Source organism: Homarus americanus, unplaced genomic scaffold, assembly GCF_018991925.1.
Source record: "Homarus americanus isolate GMGI-L3 unplaced genomic scaffold, GMGI_Hamer_2.0 scaffold33531, whole genome shotgun sequence".
Lineage (NCBI taxonomy): Eukaryota > Metazoa > Arthropoda > Malacostraca > Decapoda > Nephropidae > Homarus > Homarus americanus.
The window spans coordinates 22,869-46,500 of NW_024723306.1; the positions used below are offsets into that span (position 1 = coordinate 22,869).

The window sequence follows — 23,632 nt, forward strand, 5'->3', positions numbered from 1 at the left end:
TCTTTAGTGGTCGAGGGTTCAGGTATAAACATCAACTTCCTGGTAAAAAAAAAAATGCAGAGTGGTTATATTTTTCGTTTTTTTGTGTGTTTTTGTTTTTCTTCGGTGTTTTATTTCCTGAAGTTAATTTTTTTTTGGGGTGTTTCGTTTCAGCGGTGAGTCATTTGTTTGTTTAATTTTTTTTTGTAGTGAGTTTCATCTGTTTATTTTCTGTTTGTAGATGATTTTGCTTAATTGTTTCTTCTAGTTTCATTGTGTTTATTGTGTTTGTTTTTGTGTGTTTGAGTTTCCGATTCGTATTTTTCGTTCGTTTTAGTTGTATTTTTCCCCAGAATCTTGTATTTTTTTTTTATTTCTCTCTTCTTGTATACCTTTTTTCTTTACTCGATCAACCATTTATTATATTTTCTTCCATTAACCAACATTGTATTTTTCGTCCACCTTCTGTTTCATCTTCCAAGCTATTCGTCACTTATCCCCATCACCGTCTATATCGTCCCTCTCTCCTGTCAGCACAACAAAGGCTCAACACACTTCATCAACAGGACACAGGAGCCATAGATCACTGTCAACACTGAGAGATAAGACCAGAGAGATAAGACGAAATATTGGATGTTAAAAGACGAGCTACAGTATATGGGACGAGATGATTACTTGTATATTTTATCAGTAATCTCTTAATTGCCCTCAAGACTGATTGTGATTATTACCTGGTCTTTATAACACAAGGTGATCAAGTCGTTAGTGTTGGATGAATTGCGTCAATGTTTCCACAGGTCGCCCCCCGCTACCACCACCACCATGCTCGACAGGTAGATCTTGACAGGTATTCTAGTTAAGGCTGGCGGCCATCACATAGTCAACATAGACGGGGGTTAACTCGACTCCTTTGTCAATTAAATCGTAAATAACTCATCTACTGAGCATTTCTTTTATTTGTCATCATTAGGAGAGAATTACTTGAGGGAAACAGTGCACTAAGCCTTAGTGTAAGGTGTCTGCTTCCTTGCTGAATAAAATCATCTGGCGTTAACGATACAAGTGGTGTCTCCGTAGTGGAAGGGTTAATGGTAGTTAGTAACTGTGTTTGTTTATAAGTAACTACAGAGTACATTATGCAGAGTATATTATGTTATCAAGTATTTTGATAACAGCTGTAATATCCGGGTTAATGGAGAGATTCAGAGGCGTTTGTGACACTGTTACACTGAATTAATGTCCAATGAGTGTTTAAGATCCACCAAAGGAGAAAGTCAGACCAGTTTCAATAATCAGGAAAAGAAAATTAAACACAATTCCCAATTTTAGGTTTGAGGAAGATGACGTAGGCCACACGTGTTGACCTCCCACCAGTTCTAATGTAAAAATAAACTCCTTCATAATATGGAAATCTTGTAAGCCGATTGATTGTTTCCGCCTCAGGTAACCCACCAGGGTGGATGACTCGGGTCAACACCCTGGCAACCCACATGATGATAAGGATCAATATCCCGTTTGTTTCCACTCGAGAATAGCGACTTTTATCGTCGACTGAAAATTCCTTCTTTCTGTGCAGAACGCGAAGAGGAGAAGAAAACTGGTAATGACGAGCATCAGCTGGACACAGAAATGGCTCAGACGTCTGCACGGGCGGAATTTGTGGTCCATCAAGGTAAGACTACAGACCATGAATCCTCCAGGAGGATAGCACTTTGTGGCCCAAGGGCTCACGGTCGCTAATTAATCTGACATTTCGTGAAGAACAGGTGAGCACGCCAGGGAGGGAGGGAGGGAGGGAGGGCGGTGATACTCTGCCTGGTTGTGTTTTTTGTTTTATTGCTCCACCTGGGTCTAGTTTTTGCTGCAGGACGGGACACATCCTTGTAGGTCGAGGATGTGGTGCAGCCTCTTGAGCCTTGACGCTTGAGTAATAACTTAAGTCTGGCAATACTGAGTTGTATGTGAGGTATATATATACATGTGTGTGTGTGTGTGTGTGTGTGTGTGTGTGTGTGTGTGTGTGTGTGTGTGTGATATATGTAATGTAATAATAATAATTAACGGTTTTATTGAAAAGAGCTTGGCAGCCAGAAGGCTAATACACAGACACACATGTGTGTGTGTGTGTGTGTGTGTGTGTGTGTGTGTCGAAAGAGGTTCAGAAACTCCTTCAAGGTTTCCTTAACCTAACACAGAAATTGGAAAGTTGTAAATATGCTTTTTCTTTCTCTTACGTTCAGGAAGAGAGAGAGAGAGAGAGAGATGTGTACCTGCCTGTGGTGGTGTAAAGCACTACACACACACACACACATCTTTCTTATCGTTCCTCACCTCCCTCTTCCCTCTCACATTACTCGTGTATACTATTTCCACTCTTTATTTTTCATTCTCTCTACATACTTCCTAAACTTTCCATTCTCCCTTCCACCTTCCACCCACCCACTTTCCCTTCCAGCAAACTTCTCCGCCAATTCCCCCTCCTACTAACCCCCCTTCCACCCCTTCCACCGACCACTCACTTCACCCTGCCTGTCCCAAGTGGCTCCCAGGTACAATAATTGCGATCATATGCAAGAGAGAAATGCAATTACAGCCTTGATATAATTAAACGACTGAGTGAGTTAGCGGCAAAACGTGGACTAGGTGAGGGTGTCTACTTGGGTAATGGGGGCTACCTGGGTGATGGGGGCTACCTGGGTGATGGGGGCTACCTGGGTGATGGGGGCTACCTGGGTGATGGGGGTATCTGGGTGATGGGGCTATCTGGGTGATGGGGGCTATCTGGGTGATGGAGGCTATCTGGGTGATGGAGGCTATCTGGGTGATGTGATATGAGGAGAGAGAGAGAGAGAGAGAGAGAGAGAGAGAGCTAACATACCCCGATAAAAAAAAATAATAATAATAATAATAATAATAATAATAATAATAATAATAATAATAATAATAATAATAATAATATCGTCATCTCTACCCTCATTATGGTTAACAAGCAGTTAGGCCTCCTCATTAGAACAACTTTGCTCTCTGATTGGTCAAGTGAAGAATAGGGAAGAGGAAGATGGAGAGGTCAGCTTAATATTTATTTTTAGTACTGTAAGTGTACTTACTCAATCGAGTCTATGTACCTTAATATATACAGGTACTACTCTATATCCTTAATATATACAGAAATTAGAAGCTCTATATACCTTAATATATACAGGTACTAATTAGAAGCTCTATGTACCTTAATATATACAGGTACTAATTAGAAGCTCTATATACCTTAATATATACAGGTACTAATTAGAAGCTCTATATACCTTAATATATACAGGTACTAATTAGAAGCTCTATGTACCTTAATATATACAGGTACTAATTAGAAGCTCTATATACCTTAATATATACAGGTACTAATTAGAAGCTCTATATACCTTAATATATACAGGTACTAATTAGAAGCTCTATGTACCTTAATATATACAGGTACTAATTAGAAGCTCTATATACCTTAATATATACAGGTACTAATTAGAAGCTCTATATACCTTAATATATACAGGTACTAATTAGAAGCTCTATGTACCTTAATATATACAGGTACTAATTAGAAGCTCTATATATCTTAATACATACAGGTACTAATTAGAAGCTCTATATACCTTAATACATACAGGTAAATACGTACTAATTTGGAGCTCTATACTACTCTGCAAACTCCAACAATAAAAGCCATCATAATTATTTGGAAATTAGAAAATACGACATTCCAATTTGAACCTATAAATAACAGAATACTAATTTGGAATAAAAACTGACCATTTACAGTAATTTGAACATTCACAAAAGGATTTACAGGATAATTTGGAATATAAAAGAATTTCATACTATTTGAAACATAAAAATAATAACAAAGCAATTTGGATGAAAAAATAATGACTAATTTCTAAGTAAAAAACAGGAATAAAAATATTTAATTGTAACTAAAAATAACTACATACTAATTTGAAAAATATTAAAAATTAGACCAAAATACTAAATTGGAAAACTCCCCAAAAATAATAAATTGGGACAAACAAAATGCTGAAATTGGTCGGAGCTCCAGCAGAGAAACAACAAAAAAGTAAAAGTTTATATAATTTTGTTACATTTCAATTTCGTGGGTGGCGGAGGGTCACCTGTATAGTATACCCAGGTACTGCCTACCCTGTCTCAACCATGCTCCACCCTACCTCAACCATGCTCCACCCTACTTCAATCATGCTCCACCCTGCCTCAATCATGCTCCACCCTGCCTCAACCATGCTCCACCCTACCTCAACCATGCTCCACCCTACTTCAATCATGCTCCACCCTCCTGCTACTTCAATCATGCTCCACCCTGCCTCAATCATGTGCTCACCCTGCCTCAACCATGCTCCATCCTGCCTCAACCATGCTCCCCCGACTTCAATCATGCTCCATGCCTGCAACCATGCTCCACCCTACTTCAACCATGCCCACCCTGTCTCAACCATGCTCCACCCTACACTCAACCCATGCTCCACCCTACTTCAATCATGCTCCACCCTGCCTCAACCATGCTCCACCCTGCTTCAATCATGCTCACTCCAACTTCAATCATGCTCCACCTACCATCAACCTCAACCATGCTCCACCCCGACTTCAATCATGCTCCATACTGCCTCAACCATGCTCCACCTAGCACCCCTGCCCCAACCATGCTCTACCCTACCATAAACCATGCTCCACCCCATGTACCTAATCATACCTCCACCCTATCTCCACTCTGCCCCAACCATGCTCCACATCCCCCCCCCCACCAACGCGCTTCCCTATTGGTCAATGACTCGCTAGGTCGAGTTTGAAGATATTAATAATTCCTCCCTTAAGAAAAACAATAACAACCACTGACAGGAAACACACGTGGGTAACTCAATGATGGCAACCCCACCCCCTCCCAGCACCCCCTCCTCCAGCACCTCCCCCAGCACCCCTCCCAGCACCCCAGCACCCCTCAGCACCCCCCCAGCAACCTCACCAGCACCCCCTCCCCAGCACCCTCCCCAGCACCCCCTCCCCAGCACCCCTCCCCAGCACCCCTCCCCAGCACCCCTCCACCCCCTCCCACCCCTAGCCCCCAAGACAATAACATTAACAAAGAATGAAAGTGATGCGGACAAATCTGACGTAATCTTTTGGGATTTTCAGTTAGTGTGACTGTAGGCTGACTGTGGATCAATGAGAGAGAGAGAGAGAGAGAGAGAGAGAGAGAGAGAGAGAGAGAGAGAGTTGTAATGTGTGTTTGCTTTAGTAAATTTGTGTTTGACAGTGCTGGTGTTTCAGTGTGATCCTATTTGAATATGTGTGTGTGTGTGTGTGTGTGTGTGTGTGGTGTACCTGTGTGTGTTATGTGTGTGCATGTGTTGATGTGGGCGTGCGGGCGGCAGGTGTCTTGGTCAGGTGTTATCGTCTGACGAGCTCAGCGGGAGACGGGCGGGGAGGAGAAGAGGAGAGAGAGGTGGTGAATAGAGGAGGAGGAGGAGGAGAGGAAATTACAGCTTTCTAGGGAAAATATCTCTGATCTCAACTACCTTCCTTCCTTCCTTCCTTCCCTCCTTCCTTCCTTCCTTCCTTCCATCCTTCCATGTGATAGATAACGCTTCTTTCATATGATTGACAAAATCTTTTATTTCGGCTGAATTAAAACATAGAAAACCTAAATAAAAATCAACACAAGAATTAGGCAAATAAAGGAATAATGAATAAGAAAAGAATGAAAGGAAAACAGACAGAAACGTAGATAATCATCATAACAATATTTTTTTTTTACTCTGCTTCGTATGTAAATTTCTGTCATGTTATCTTGGTTTTGATAAAGAATGATCTGTTTATACTAGCGGAGGGGGAGAGGAAGAGGAGGGGAGGAGAAGTGGAAGGGAATGGTGGGAAGGAGAGAGGGAAGGGAGGAGGAAAGAAAAGAATGGAGAAGGAAGGAAAGGAAGTAGGGAGAGAAGGGAGGAAGGAAGGGGGGAGAGAGGGAGAGAGGGAGAGAGGGAGAGAGGGAGGAAGGGTACAAGCGTGTAAGGGCTTTGTTTAATCCAGCTTAAAAGGGAGGAGTCACCTGGTGTCCGTACAAGGGAGTGACAGGTATGTCATGTCACGCGTCACGCCTCTCTTGTCACCCACCCTCACCACCCTCTCCAGTCCCCCCGAGCACCTTCTATGTGCCTTGACATGGCCCTGGCACCCATTACAAGAGAGTGCCAACACCAGTTATCCTCAACATCAGTGCCACTACTATATACAACGTTAAGACTTACCCAACACTTTTTAACTCCAGGACAGACAACAACTTACTCTTGAACAAAGTAGATAACATTAAATATGTATGTAACTTTATTCATTGTTATTTGTATGAAAGAAAATAGTAAATAAGGAGGTTGTTGGTAAGGTTTCTGTATATCATAGGGAAAATACTGAGGGTTGAGAGAGAATGTTCCCCACCCCAAAAAAGTTAGATCTGTTGATAATTAATTCATAAATAATTTCAATACAAAGTGCACTAACTGGGATTAATTTCCTCCCTACCAAAAATATATTTTCACACAGGTCTCCTGCTGTAGTACTGTGCAGGTGTTGAGACAGGTGTTGTTATCCCGAGTCTTAGTGAGTTACTCCACCACCTGGCAGCGGACCTCAGATAGACTCTATCTCTTAGTCTGCCTGAACCCATTTATTAGAGTCTACAATTTATACCTGAAGTTTCTGCTGTAGGTCACATGACACAGTGTTGATGTTCAACAGAATATGAGTCCAAGTATGGAGGAGCAGTGACCCTATGACCCTGTGACCCCCCAGGCACCACCACAACACAGCAGGACTTTTCTGGCTGCAGGTCGACCACTCCGCCCTCCGCTACAATACGCTGTTCATCAGGAAAATGTGAGTTATTGAACGCACGCTGATACGGTCCTTTCATTCAGGATATTGCATTGATTGCTTCCTGCCTCTTTTTCCATCGACTCTCGGGTAGGCAGATGGCCAATTGGTGCTTCCCACGTGGGAGTTACGTCACGACTGAAGAGCCAATGAGAGTTTTCCTCGTCGAGACTACGTCACGATTAAAGGACCAACTAGAGCCTGTATACGCCATGATGACGTCACGACCCAGGAGCCAATAGACACAAACGTCACGTGTGGCGACACGAGGAAAATATAAATAATAAATCCAAATGGTTTATTAATGGTTTCCATCATTTATGTGAAATATTCACGAAAGCTCTTCAAATGACGTCATAGGGACGGAAGTCGCTGTTTTTATCGATTTTCAGGACTAGTAGAGGACGCCATTCTGTAAACCCACCTAAATCATCCACCAACCACAGCCGCTGGCGGTGTGGTCGACTTACTGGAACTAAGCGAAGCATTTGTTTACAACCTGACCTGACGTGAAGGACGAGAGGCAGAGAGGAACAAAGGGAGAATACCGAGGGTTAGGAGGGTGAGGCTAAACAGTGTAAATACGAGTGGTACTCTCTCTCTCTCTCTCTCTCTCTCTCTCTCTCTCCCTGGTTCTGATAAATACATACATTTAGTAGTGTATAATGTAAAGTCATGATCAGCTCTGCCAGTTCGTCAAACTTAACCTGGAGGATCATGATGTGTTCGTCGGATGGCTCAACCTGTTTGGCGATATATTCACCAAGTTATAGGAAGGAAGGATTTGTTAGACTGTACTGGTATGTGGATAATGAAGACGCCTATAGTACCGTCCCTGGGTTCGGAAGTTAGTATTATGAGAACATTGAACCACAGAAATATGAATGTGTTTTGAGGTATAGTCTCCTAACCTAACCTAACCTAACCTAACCTAACCTATAAGTCACTCAAACAACTCTGAATTTCTGTACATTTTTAAAGGTCATTTGTGGGATTTAAGTCTAGCATAACATTGACTCTTTGACCCATATAGACGCTATAACTATCTTCTTCACACACACACATACGAATACATAGTAGACATGACCGATACAATATACCTGTGTGGATAGGAACTTTAATACCTCGGCCAATAACAACACAGTACAGTATGTAGGGGTTACATCACCGCTCTGTTGACCAATCAGAATTCCCTCACTCATAGTAAGCCAATAGCACTATGTCATGTAAATATTACGTCATGTTGTATAAACCAATAAGGTCACTCGGTCAGTATATTGTAAACCAATAGTGATGTATACGAGGTCAAGGTAACGACGACGGTATTAATATGTGGATGGTTCTTCGTGGGTGACTGAGACCAACCCTCTCCCTTAAGTCACCTCAATGGGAAGAAGAATACATAGGGTGGCATTACACATTAAAAACTACGTATTATCTGAAGCTTAGACACCCTAGGTTAATTTACATGAAGATTAATCATCCTAACGCTAACCTAACCTAACTTAACCTGACGCTAACCTGATCATTAGCACTTAAATTAACCCACCAAACGACCATTAAACCACCTAAATGAAGCTAATTTTCCCTCCAGACGACCAGAAACAATCTCACGTGGTCCAACAATACTTTTAAGCGTTTTACAAGGGAATGTCTGACCTCTATAATCACCTTGAACTGTATAACTTCCACGAACTCTATAACAATAACAAGACCACAACAACAACATCAATATCAAGACAAAAAAAGCAACAACAACAACAACAACAAAGAAGAAGCACCACAACAACAACAATAAGAGCCACAACACTAAGGGTACTCACTTCTTAATCCCAGGAAGGAGGAGGCTGGAGGCATGTTTACACGTGTCCACACATTGACGGCGAACCTTCCGAATCCTCTCTCGAAGCTCCGGACCATCTCGGCTCTGACCCACACAGATCAACAGGTCCCTGAACAGCGCCACCTGAGAGTTGATCTCCACCACCAGCTGTTGAGGGAGATACAGGTTGTTAGTGTTGGAGGAGAGACAGGTAGGAAGGTGATTAGTGTTGGAGGAGATACAGGTAGGAAGGTTGTTAGTGTTGGAGGAGAGACAGGTAGGAAGGTTGTTAGTGTTGGAGTAGAGACAGGTAGGAAGGCGGTTAGTGTTGGAGGAGAGACAGGTAGGAAGGTGGTTAGTGTTGGAGTAGAGACAGGTAGGAAGGTGGTTAGTGTTGGAGAGACATTTACTTAGCGTTGGGGAGAGACTGGTTAATAGTGATGGGGATATTAGTGTTGGAGATAGTAGTGTTGGAGGATACTTAGCATTCACGTTTTACTATTGGAGTAAACATACTTTTTAGAAATTGAAAGAATACGAGAGGCAAATGTATAAAAAATAGTGAATAAACAAAAACAGCCACCACACCTACTACACCTACCATACACCTTCACCTACATCAATTCCATTCCAAACCTATCACTCACTAACCCACGTACACACCCACTAAACCACACCTGCGCCCACACGGTATACTTGAACCCACACCCAACGCCCACCTTCCCAACCACAGACAGCCATGAGCACTTCACCCTATGTATACTTAGTGTGAGTTGACATTCGCTTTTCTGTCTGTCTGTACGTTTACCTGTCTGTCTGTCTGTCTGTCTGTCTGTCTGTCTGTCTATACGTTTACCTGTCTGTCTGTCTGTCTGTCTGTCTGTCTATACGTTTACCTGTCTGTCTGTCTGTCTGTCTGTCTGCCTGTCTGTCTGTCTGTCTGTCTCACTACGCATTCAAATAAAAATAAAATAAATTATATCAATAAAACAAAGATAAAACACATTCAGTATTTTAAAATCATAAAACAACATTCCTTAAACACATAAAAAAAAACACAAACACCTTCTAAGATATCATAAAACACAAACATAATCCTAACCACAAATAAAACACCTCATTACACACCCAACCAAAAGGAATATTTAGTAGTAGTAGTAGTAGTAGTAGTAGAAAATCTCACCTGTGACTTTACCTGTGACAACGACAATCATAAAAGTCAGAGGTAGTTTGGTCTCCTTAAAACACAAACAATAACAATTCTCACGGAGACATAATAACATTACCTAGGTTCCCCCTCCCACCGTCCCTTCACCTCAGCACGCACGCAGACTGGAATACAGGATTGGGAATACTGGGAATACTGAAATACGTGAATTGGTTGGAATCTAGGGAGTAGATGAATTGAGATGGTGGAACTGGAATATGGAGATTCAATATTATACTGGCTGGAACACGTGGGCAAATGGACTGGTTGGAATGTGAGAACTGGAATACTGGAATTGGAATAGAGTGAAATAGGACACGTAAATTGAAATACTGGAATTGGAATCCTGGTACTGTATTAGTAGATCAGAGAAGTCCCAATTGGAATGCATGAACTGGAATGTACGAGATGGAACGGGAGGGAATTGGCTTGTTCATACAAATTTATATCAAATGGAACAGATGAACTGGAATCATCCGGTTGGAATTGGGAAAAATGGAAGTTTCGAGCTGGAATTCGTGGGTTTAACTGGAATGTTTGGGTTTAACTGGAATGTTTGGGTTTAACTGGAATGTTTGGGTTTAACTGGAATGTTTGGGTTTTTACTGGAATATGTGAGATCAACTGGTTACTGAAGGTCGAGGCTTGGGAGCTAAATTCCATCCTTTAAAATACATAAGAGTGGAATCCAGGCCAAGGAAAATGGTCGCTGGAACTATCTCACAGAGGAACGCCGAGAGAAAGGTCGAATTCACCAAGTCATTTACACGAAATTTAGTGAGTTGCGTAAATTAGTCGGAATGCTGATGTGTAAACAATGAATTCGTGGGTTTAGAGGACACAACATTATGAGGTAAATATGTTTATATGTGGGTGGGTGGTTAAGTTAGGTTAGTGAGGGATGTAGTGAATGGGTTATTGTTATGTTTTTTCAGAAGGAAGAGTGATTGAGGAAATTGATCCCTTCAGTTTAACAGTTAGTTGGTGAACAAGTTAGACAGACAGAGAGACAGGCAGACAGACAGACAGACAGACAGACAGAGAGACAGGCAGACAGGCAGACAGACAGACAGACAGATAGCACACACACACACGCACACACACATCAAAGGGGTGGCAGTAGTCTCAGTGACGTGGCTTAGAAACACTGAACATGTATATATCCCTATGTGTGTATGTTTGTGTGTGTGTGTGTGTGTGTGTGTGTGTGTGTGTGTGTGTGTGTGTGTGTGTGTGTGTGTGTGTGAGAGGAACTGCCTGTAAACTTCGGCTTTCACATAAATTAAATCATTACCCAACATACGAACAACATTCTAACTACACATACAGCTGATTACTTAACAACAACAACATCAATAACAGAGACGTGAGTTAGTCTACTTGATAGTTTTTGTGAGTTATAATAATTAATTTTAACATTGTGAAGAAATATACAGACATAATATCGTCAGATAAATCCACAAACGCTACTGCCTCCCGTGTTTGGTAAGGGACGTCGATTCGAAATTCGTACTATAATGGAATCGAATTTTTGAAGAACTCCCTCACTCGGAAAAGAATATTGTAGGTTAGTCAGTTCGGTAAGTTTTGGTGACTACAAATATAAATTTATTTCAACACTCGAGGATTTTTTTTTCACCTTTCTTGTTTTTTGTGTTTTTTTTTTCGTAGGATGGAGAGCCAAAACGGGTGAGTGTGCCTAGTGTGTCCTAGAGTTACCAACACACCTGTGGTCACCGTCTTGTTTTTCTGTTCACCTGAAATGTTTTTCTGTTTTCCCGGGCAGATGTGTGTGTGTGTGTGTGTGTGTGGGGAGAGAGAGAGAGAGAGAGAGAGAGAGAGAGAGAGAAGGGAGCTGTGACTGGCTCTAAAGAATGGCCAGGTTGTATTAACAGAACCGGAGGAAGGAAGAGGACAAGGAGGAGGGAGAAGGCGAGGAAGGTGGGGTGAGCACAGTGAAGAGGAGGATGTGGAGGAAAAAGGTGAGGGAGGGGATGAGGGAGGAAGAGAGAGAGGTGAAAGGAGCAGGGTGAGATATGGCAGGAGCGGGAGGGAGGGAGGGAGAGTGGAAGAGACCGGAAGAAGCCAGAGGGCGTGTGGAATAGAAGCTAGGAATGCCATCTGTGTGGTCGTACCAACTGTGTGGTAGAGCCAGCTGTGTGGTAGAGCCAGCTGTGTGGTAGAGTCAACAAATGGTCACGAGTTCCATTCTTGACCGAAGTGGAAAATATGGTCAGGTCATAACAGGTCAACCATCACCTGAGGTCAAAGGTTATGATGGGTCACGATCATATTCAAAAGCGGGATAGGTGGGTACTTAGACGAGGGATAGACACCGGGTAGCTGTGTGAAGAACCAAGGGTTAGGACCAAGGGCTAGGACCAAGGGCTAGGTCTACCACACGAGGAAGGGCTTGGGGATAGTGCCTGCAGATAACAAATGTGCGTGGCGCCTCTCTACCTCCTCCATCCCTTCCCTCATCTATCCCTTAGCCTCATCTATCCCTCCCTATTCACACCTGCTGCTCCTCTTGCGTGTGTCAGGCGATAAATTCCTAAGCTGAAGAAGAAGGGGAATGGTGGAGGGGGGTGGATAAAGGGGTGAGAGATGAGGAAGGAAAGAATGAATGGGGTGCAGCTGGTAGGGAAGTGGGAGGAGGAGGGAGGGAGCGGGAGTGAATGGGTGGGGGGAAGGGATGGTGGCAGAGAGGATGAATGGAGGGTAGGAGGAGGAAGGAAGGATGGTATAGGGGAGAGATGTGGGGAAATAGAGAGGAAGATAGGGGAAGGAGGATTGGGAGGAGGAAGAGGGGGTGGGAGGAAGGGTGGAAATGGAGGAAAGAAAGAAGGGCGACTGGAAGGAGAAATGGAACAGGAGGGAGAGGAGAAGTGTAGCTTGTGTTAATGACCATATTCACTTTAAATACTCCGTTAATAATTAGTCAAAGTGCCCCCCACCCCCTCCTCCCATTGAATAACGGTGCTGCTAACCCCCCCCCTCTCCCTCCCCACCTCCCCTCATCCTCCGCTCTACAATCTACGAGATGATACAGTCGGTATTCATAGGTTCTACACCCTTATAAACTCTAGGAAAGTGGTTATACAGTCTTGGCTCTAAAGTGTGTGTGTGTGTGTGTGTGTGTGTGTGTGTGTGTGTGTGTGTGTGTGTGTGTGTGTGTGTGTGTGTGTGTGTGTGTGTGTGTGTGTGTGTGTGTGTGTGTGTTGTGTTTGTGTAACCTTTGCTCTCTAATGAAGCCACACCAGCCAGCCACACCAGCCAGCCACACCTTTCTGCAGATGACACGACACCACCTAAAGGTAAAAAATATATACAGTATATATATATTTTACCTGCCCTCACCTTTTCCTAATCTCTTAACTGGATATTTCCAAGGGAATTTTTGCAAGAGTCAGGGAATGAAAAACAGAATATGAATGTTTTTATTTTAATTGTAGGTCCTGCAGGTACTAATGGTTCCTAATTAGCATTAACTAGTTTAACAGCTTAGGGTTAATAATCATCGTTCACTTGGTTTTAGTTTTATGGCGTTGAAGAATTTGGAATAAAATGAATTATCTGCTGTTAAGATACACCAAATACTTTTTTTCCTGAGATAACTGGATGAAGATCTTAGTTAGCTGCCCTAGGAATAATATTTTGGACACTATAATTATTTTAATTTTCTCCCTCCCTCACTAACTCGCTCAATCCCTCCTTCACCCCCTCTCTTCCTAAAGCTCTCTCCCATTCCCTCTTTCATTCCCTCCCCTCTCACTCCCTCACTTTGTCCCTTACCTCTCTCCTCCCCTCCCTCACTTGTCACCCCAGCACCGGATGATCTCTTCCTTCATACACAAACTCCAACTCCAACAACAACAACAACACAACTCAAGAGGAACCACAGGTATGTTTTGGATTCATTAACACCTGTATGGGATTATGAGTGTTTGTACCTGCTGTAAACTCACACCTGTTCCTTTATGGTTGTTTGTTTACAGTATATAAAAGGTGGAAAAAGAATGTCCCTCTCTATATATCTGAAAAAAATGTATTTGTAGTTTTGTCAAGCTTCTAAGACTGAGTGAACGACGAAGGTGTAAACACCGGCCCCAGAAAACAATTGCATACATCGACAACGAGTAACAGCTTTCAAGAAGGGATAAAACTTTCTTGTGTCGTAAACCTTCTTTTAAATGTTGGTTGAAAGATCCCTGGATATCCAATAACTTGTTTTAACTTCCCCTTGGCAACACCACCGTGTCTCCTTCTCCCCTTACCTCTAACAGCCCCTTAGACACCCTAAATATTCCCCTTTTGGTGGTTGTGGTTTTTCCCCTCAGCCAGCAGGAGGCGGCAGGGGAGAATGAGATGTCTGGGGGAACATATTGGAGGGTTTAGGGGAGGATCTGCAGGTGGCAGGGGAAGCCGCTGAGGGTGCTCGGGCGGGGTTATGAAAGAGATGTTTGTGTGTCACTTTGTTTACTAAGGCTTCCGCGTTCGTCAACTGAGGTATCTGCCGCGTCTGGCCTCGGGATTCACACCTGCTGGACCTTAGCTAGTGGGGCCAGGACGAGAAGTGAGAGAGGGGGAGGGAGATGTGAGAGAGGAGGGAGGGAGATGTGAGAGAGGGGGAGGAGACGTGTGAGATGGAGGGAAAAAAGTACTCCTGTCTCCCTCTATCGCTCTCTTCCCACTCTTTCTCCTTCCCTTATTTATCTGTTTCTTTTCTCCTTTTCTCTCTCTTTCTTCTCTCATTCTCTATTTCTCCTCATTTCCTCTCTCTGTCTTTCTTCTCTTCCCCTCTCTTTTGTCTGTCTCTCTTTCTCCCCTCTCCCCTTCTTTCTTCCTTTCACCTCCCCCTCCTCTCTTTCTCTCTCTCTCTCATTCATCTCTTCTTCCTCCCCCTCTCTCTCCTCGGAGTTAAAAAGGCGGGTCTCCTAACTTCTCTTCATTAACTAGTTCCTGGGTTTAATTTTCGCGGTACATATCGTGGGTCAAATTTTCGTGGTTTCAACTTTCGCGGATATTTCTTGCAAGTATTTACAATATGTCTTTTTAAATACAGTCGTGATGCCATCGAGCCTCTCAGGGCGCTGGGATTAATCTCTGGGGTCGTTTCTGGGGTTTATTTGGGGGTAAAATCCGTTGGTCCTACATAAGAATATTTCAGGGGTCATTTACAGTCATCGCTGGGGTCATGTATTGCGTCATATCTGGGGTCATGTATTGCGTCATATCTGAGGTCATGTATTGCGTCATATCTGGGGTCATGTATTGCGTCATATCTGGGGTCATGTATTGCGTCATATCTGGGGTCATGTATTGCGTCATATCTGGGGGTCATGTATTGCTTCATATCTGGGGGTTATAAATAAGGTCATTTTAAGAGTCATATGTCAGGTCTTCTCTGGGGCAGACATAAAGTAATCGTAATTCACTTCACTCAAAACGTAATCGAAATCGCGTTTGCTTTCGTGATTACATTTATCTATTCCCATTACATTTATAACACTGAGGTCAGTCGCTCGTCATCTGTGTTAGTAAATGATTTTTGTAAAAGTAATCATAAATATAATCGATCCTATTTCATTTTTTTTAGTTGTAATCGATAACATTGCCCATATCTACTCTGGGGCCGCATGTAAGGTCATCTCTGGGGTCATATCTGGGGGTGGGGGTTCTCTACAACTATCCTCCCCAGGAGTCCCAGGGGGGTGTAAGGTCACTCTCCCTAATGCTGTTTCGTGATTTTAAGGTTTGATCCTAACACTTTTCCTTTACTGATTTTAGTTCTTGTAATCCAGAGTTACACTTTCATGAGAACAAGGGGTGTGTGTGTGTGTGTGTGTGTGTGTGTGTGTGTGTGTGTGTGTGTGTGTGTGTGTGTTCTATAGTGGGGGGGGGCGTGCTGGATGTTGTTCACTGTTCAGTATGTACGAGTAATTATAATGGCCATAACAACAATAAAAACAATTTATACAACCACGACAACCAAAACAACAACAATCACAACAAAACAACAACAACAACAATTGGAACAAAATAAAAATAAAAACCCCAACAACAATAAGAAGAAAAAACACACAAGGAAAACAACAACAATTACAACAGCAAAACAACAACAATTACAACAGCAAAACAACAACAATTACAACAGCAAAACAACAACAATTACAACAAAACAACATTATTTATGTTAGATAATTAACAGTTAATCTCTTTATTTCTTGTTGATGTGATTAACTTGATCTAATTTAACACTAATTTATGTTCCTTATAAATTTACCGAGGCGAGGACAGTGACGTTGGCCGGGGGGGGGGGGGTTAATGAGGGTGTGTGAGGGGGATTAAATAGGGACGGGATTAATGAAGAGTAGGATTAAAAAGGATGGGATTAACTGAGAGTGGGATTAACTATGACTGATTATCTATGAGTGGGATTAAGTATGACCTTGATTAACTATTAGTGGGATTAACTATGACTTGGATTAACTATTAGTGGGATTAATTATGAATGTGATTGCTCATGCCAGCGTTTGATAGGATTTACTAGCTAAAGTACACATGTAATACGTCTTGATGCGTTTAGAGAAAGATTAATGGACAGCTGAATACCATTACGTACCATTAATTAGAGAGGATCAGACACCATTACTTTTAGGTAGACTGACCAGCAGATCATGCAGGTTCACGGGAGGTTACCTTTAATTACCTCTGGGACGTGAAAATTGGAAAACTTCACTGACTCTCCCTGGTGGGCTGACGTTAGGGAGGTAGTAGGTCAGGGAAGTGGTGGGTTAGGAGAGAGGTGGGTCTGGGGAAGGTGGGTTAGAAGGGAGGTGGGTATGGGAAAGGTGGGTGAAAAGGAAGAGGTGGGTTAGTGGGTTAAAGAGGTGGTGGGTTAGAAGGGAGGTGGGTATGGGAAAGGTGGGTGAAAAGGAAGAGGTGGGTTAGTGGGTTAATGAGGTGGTGGGTGAGGATGTAGGTAAGAAGACAGGACACACACACACACACACACACACACACACACACACACACACACACACACACACACACACACACACACGGAAACAAACCCGGCGCTTCATCTTTCAACAAAACACATGCATAAATCTCCGTTTGTTGAGATTCACGAAGACAAGTGTTATTTATGGCCGCCACGTAGAGCCTAGCTGAGCCTCACACTCAGAACCCTATATTCTCCCGGGTATTGAACCTTGAACCCAAAACACCCAGAAATTGAACACCTGAACACTGAACAGACAGATACCATCACACATAAGGTTCTGTAGTTGATATTTTGACAGGATATCGAAAGACAGACAGACAGACAGACAGACAGATCATTACTGTTCCATTCTATAATATTTAGTAAGGTCATCCTGGTAGGGCCTCTGCTTGTGGACTTTATCAACATGTCTCTTACTGAGCTCGGAGGACACTATGAGGAAAACTTAAGCCCATTAAATTGTGAACTTTGATACATTGACCTCCTCCCCCCCTCCCCTCGATATACGATAACTTAACACCCCCCTAATTTAAGATAACTTAACCCCCTCCTCTCCCCCTAATATACGATAACTTAACCCCCTCTCCTCCTTATACACAATAACTTAACCCCTCTCTCTATAAACAATAACTTCACATCCTCCCCCTCTATACATGATAAATTAACCCCTTCCCCCTATCCATTCAGAACAACAAAACTCCAGGTACGAGGTTATTAAGTGTTACTATATGTCAGTGTTCAAGACGCGACAGGTAGAGTGGGAGAGAGAAGTCAATCAACTCACCTAAGCAGGTAAGAGACCCATTGACCTTGACCTCTAAGATTAAGAGAGTATCACAGGTGAGCTATTTATAGGAGGAACAGAATAATACACACCTGGACTTGAGTTAATAGGTAAATTCATTATGGATTTCGTCTCCTGATCAAACCTATAAGACATCAAACAGCCCTATGAGATGAAGCTTTAATGGTCATTCAGAGCTGTAAGGATGTCTGTCCAATAAACTACGACTCTCAGAAAACCAAACATTTCTGCTTCCTATCCTGACTGTGTGTCGTACCCCAAGCCATGGAGTATTCTCATAATGGAAGGTGAAAACTACCCAGGTATTGTGTTAGAGAGGAGTGTGTGTGGCAATAACGTGGACGAGACCCTACAGTCCCCTTCTTTACCTTGAAGGGGAAAGGTAATTAAAGTATTTACCTGGACCACCTCACCTGACTCCTAGCCAAACTCTAGCCAAGACATATAGTGTATACGTCCACTAACCTAACCTAACCCAACTTAAATTAGCTTAAACTTAACCTAACGGACCTAACCTAACCTAACTAAACAGCTAAACAATCTAACCTAACCAAACATATATCAACCTAACCTAACCCAATCTAACCAAACCTAACCTCAAGACTTATGAATCACACACAAACAACAAACAGACTGACAGACAAACAGAAAAACACAAACACCAGCTCCAGGTACAGGTAAGCTTTAACCCAATCAATGCTAAATTAATTCCTCTCACCTTTATCCAATTACAGGTAGATATATATATCAAACGTTTTATATCAGCGAGTTCTTTATTTCACTTAATAACTTGGGGGAGTAAATATACTATCTAATGGAGGATGATGGTGGAGGATGGAGGGTAGAGGATGGAGGGTGGAGGATGGGGATGGGTGGTGGAGGATGGATGGTGGAGAGTGGGAGGATGAGTGGAAGATGAAGGAGGGTGGTGTAGGATAGGTGGAGGATGGATGGTGGAGAGTGGGAGGATGAGTGGAAGATGAAGGAGGATGGTGTAGGATAGGTGGAGGATAGGTGGAGGATGATAAAGTATGATGGAGCATGGTGGATTATGATGATGATGATGATGGATGGTGGAGGACAGTGGAGAATAGTAAAGTATGGATGGAGGAAAGGTGAACGAGAGGTGGATGAGAAATGGATGATATCAAGGTGGTATAATTTGAGGTTATAACTACAAGCTGGTGAACGTCAAGGGACTATAATTCGTATAATTTCAAGGTGGATGACATTAACGTGGTATAATTAGTTGACATTAACCAGGTATGATATTAATTAGATGACTTTAAGATAATACTTGTATACTACTTATCACAAGGACGTCAAAGTATTATATAGAAATTTTTCAACTGAAGAAAATGAAACAAGTATAATTAATATAAAGTTTCTAAAATAATCTTTGAAATGTTAATTATTCTGACAGGTTAATTATACTGACAGGTAAATTATTCTGACAGGTTAATTATTCTGACAGGTTAATTATACTGACAGGTAAATTATTCTGACAGGTTAATTATTCTGACAGGTTAATTATTCTGACAGGTTAATTATTCTGACAGGTTAATTATTCTGACAGGTTAATTATTCTGACAGGTTAATTAATTTGACAGGTTAATTAATGTGACAGGTTAATTATTCTGACAGATTAATTATTCTGACAGGTTAATTAATCAGACAGGTTAATTAATTCTGACAGGTTAATTATTCCAAGTCCCAATGGAGTGTTGACAAAGGCCCCTAGTGACTGTCACCTGAGGGGTTTTCTACGTTGCAGTGTTTAGTCAATATTTTTAAACCACTTTAGAATAAGAATGTGAGTCTGCTGTTAACATATGTATTCCACTATACCACTGAAAATATTATGTTTATTATTGTTATTATTATTATTATTATTATTATTATTACTGCTATGATTATCACTATTTTTTTCAGTCTTTATTTTTTGCATATCACAGTTTTTAATTACAGGAAAGCCTTGTGATGACAGTTAACTTTTAATTACGCTTCTAATATATCATACGATGCCTGCATATGCAACATTATTCTTACTTTTTTTTTCCCAGAATGAAAGATTATAAACACAATCTCCGTGACTATTGTAAATAATAGAGAATCCCAGGACGAACACCGACATTGGATAGTTATATGACGGGTCGACTATCTTATACGTCCTGGTAATGAGAGAGAGAGAGAGACCTTGAAATTACCAAAGGAAGAATGTGAGACCAGGTGTGTTAAGTACCTGTCTACCGTCACCAGAGACCGTCTATAAAAGGCCTATACCCTACTAGGATATTGACTATTTCTCTGTTATTATCAATTTCCTCAACCATAGTGAGTGGGTCGCTGTAAACTGCCTCGCCTCCCGGTGATCTCCGAGTGAGTGACGGGGCGGTAAATGCTTTATCAGACCCCCACTCTCCCTGGCGCTCAGTCCTTCCATTCTGTTGCCTCACACACACACACACACACACACACACACACACACACACACACACACACACACACACACACACACACACACACACACACACACACACACACTAGCTGCGTTCTTTTCGTTTCTTATTCATCATCATCAGTGTGTGTATGTATGTATGTATGTATGTATGTATGTATGTATGTATGTATGTATGTATGTATGTATGTATGTGTGCGTATGTGTGGTTATATAATACAGTATATAAACCCAAAACTCAATAGTGCCATACCAATAATATAATACAAATACTAAATAACACAAGTTAAATAATACAACATACAACACATACAGCATACAACACATACAACATACAACACATACAACATACAACACATACAACATACAACACATACAACATACAACATACAATATTAATCACTAACAATACTGAATATACTCCCATGACAAATAAATAATTATAAAATCACGTTAAAAAATAAATAAATCAAAAGGACAAATTATTATTATCACATAATTTATTGAAAACATAAACAAGAATAAATAAACTAGGTCATTAAAATTTATTACACTCACTACACTTTCATAAACTTTCTACAACGACACAAATTTACGAAGTGTGATAGTTTTAGAGTGCTGTCGTTCTCCTCTCTGTCTTTTCCTTCCCCTATTCTCTCTTTTCTTTCTCTCTCTCTCCCTTTCCTCTGTCACTTCCTGCCCTCTCCCTCCTCTATACCTCCTGTCTCTCCTTTCCCCATGTTTCTCGTAATCATACAGAGAGCCAGGTGAGTGAGCCAGGTGAGAGCCAGGTGAGAGAGCCAGGTGAGAGAGACAGGTGAGCCGTGTACCTGCGAGGTTTCTTTGATAATTTCCAGGAAGTTCTGCTGGATTTTCCAAGGTGCCATTTACACTTTCCCTCATAGCACGCCCGCGCTCGCTCGCCCACGCACGCTCCCACACAGAGTCGCCAATCCACGCTCGCCCACCCATGCAAACCTGCCTACGATCGCTCGCCCATACACACCTACCCACGCTTGCTCTCCCACGTACGCCTACGCTCGCTCTCCCACGCACGTCCACGCTCGCTCGCCCACATACGCCCACACTCGCTCACTCACACACGCCCGCGTTGGCTCAACCTCACACACCTACGCTCGCTCTCCCTCACAAGCCCACGCTCGCTCGCCCACGCACCCCCACACTCGCCACACATAGTCGGCAATCCACGTTCGCTTGCCCATGCACGCACAAGCGCTCCTGCCCACACTCGCCCACTTTCCAACGCGCGCCAGCCCTTATTCCCACTCTCGTTCCAACGCACGCCCACGCATACTCGTCATCCCACGTTCGTCAGCCCATACACACACACACACACACACACACACACACACACACACACTCGACAACCCACGCTAACCTACATATGCACGCACGGCCACCCACGTTCGACCGCCCACGCATTCCCAGCACCACAACAACTAGTGATTTAAAGAGCAAAGGTGTATAACGGCTGTAGACGCTCTCAACACGAGACAAAGGGAGAGAGGATGAGAAAGAGGTGTGTGTGTGTGTGTGTGTGTGTGTGTGTGTGTGTGTGTGTATGTGTGAGTGTGTGTGTGTGACAAAGGAACATGACACAACACAGTACCTGCTTAATTAAACACCTGTGTAGAGTTCCGGGTTCTCGTCTCATTAGTTTTATCAATCTAATGTCATCTCCATGTCCTGTTTACTAAGCCTTGTCTGATATAATTGATGGATATATTTTCATTTTCGTGAGTGAAGGAAAGGAAGAGAAGAGGGAAGGGAAGAGAAGAGGGAAAGGGAGAGAAGGATGGGGAAGAAGGAGGAAGAGGAAGGAGAAGAGGAAGTGTTGAAGAGTGTTTATCTGAGGAAGTGAGGGAAGAGGGAAGGGTAACATATAGGATAATGAAAGACACGATTAAGAGATAATAGCAAGTACAAGGGGAAGAAGAGAGGGGAAGAGAGGGGGAAGAAGGGGGAAGAGAGGGGGAGAGGAGGGGGAGGAGGGGGAAGAGGAAGAGAAAATATGAAATGAGGGAAGCACATAACAGAGAATAGTGGAGGAGAGAGAGAGAGAGAGAGAGAGAGAGAGAGAGAGAGAGAGGAGAGAGAGAGAGAGAGAGGAGAGAGAGAGAGGAGAGAGAGAGAGAGAAATGAGGAAAGAAGAATAAACAAGCAAATTAAAGAAAGGAAATAGAAAAGGAAAAAGCAGCAAGAGGAAACGGAAGGAGGAGGGAGGAGGAGGAGGAGGAGGAGGAGGAGGAGGAGGAGGAGTCCACAAAGACTCTTCCAGACATCTTGAGGAGTCTCAGGTGCCCTTAAGGATGGGAGAGAAGGAGAGAGAGGGGTGAAGGAGGAGAGAAGGAGGGAGGGAGAAAAGGAGGGAGATAAACTGAAGAAGGGAGACAGAGAGAGAATGGAGGGTGAGAAGGGGCGAAGGAGAGAGAGGAAGTGGAGGGAGAGATAGAATATACAGGTAGATTTATAAAACTAGGAGATTTAAGAACCGGAACTCTACACAGGTGTTTAATTAAGCAGGTACTGTGTTGTGTCATGTTCCTTTGTCACACACACACACACACACACACACACACACACACACACACACCTCTTTCTCATCCTCTCTCCCTTTGTCTCGTGTTGAGAGCGTCTACAGCCGTTATACACCTTTGCTCTTTAAATCACTAGTTGTTGTGGTGCTGGGAATGCGTGGGCGGTCGTACGTGGGCGGCCGTGCGCGCATATGTAGGCGAGCGTGGGTTGTCGAGTGTGCGTGCATGGGCTGACGAATGTGGGATGCCGAGTATAAGTGGGCGTGGGTTGGAACGAGAGTGGGAATAAGGGCTGGTGAGCGTTGGAAAGTGGGCGAGTGTGGGCAGGATTGCTTGGGCGTGCATGGGCAAGTGAACGGGGATTGCTGACTGTGTGTGGGAGCTGTGGGAGCAAGTGTGTGGGAGCGAGTGTAGGGGTGCGTTCGTGGGCGAGCGAGCGTGGGCGTTTTTGGGCGAACGATCGTGGGCGTGTGTGGGCGAGCGAGCGTGGGCGTGTGTGGGCGAGCGAGCGTGGACGTGCGTGGGCGAGCGATCGTGGGTAGGTGTGCATGGGTGGGCGAGAGTGGATTGGCGATTGTGTGTGAGAGCGATCGTGGGCGTGCGTGGGAGAGAAGGAGTGAAGGAGGGAGAGAGAGTGAGAGAGAGAGTGAAGGAGGGAGGGGGAAAAGGAGGGAGCTAGAGTGAAGGAGGGAGAGAGAGAGCGGGAATGGACGGAGAAAAGGGGCGAAGGAGGGAGAGAAAGTGAAGGAGGGAGAGACATAAAAGAAGATAGAAGAGGCACTGTAAGTCGATAAAGAGAGAGAGAGAGAGAGAGAGAGAGAGAGAGAGAGAGAGAGAGAGAGAGAGAGAGAGATGATACACCTGATTTAA

At 43.1% G+C, this 23,632-nt stretch overlaps 1 protein-coding gene across 2 annotated transcripts in view; it reads right to left on the reverse strand.

The window, feature by feature from the left end:
* Positions 1–23,632, reverse strand: part of LOC121863391 — an 82,696-nt gene that overhangs the window by 17,322 nt on the left and 41,742 nt on the right. For both annotated transcript variants that reach the window (XM_042362013.1, XM_042362012.1), the window contains exon 2: positions 8,727–8,893. The gene's annotated coding sequence lies outside the window, so the exon portion shown is untranslated. The remainder of the gene's footprint in view (positions 1–8,726; positions 8,894–23,632) is intronic.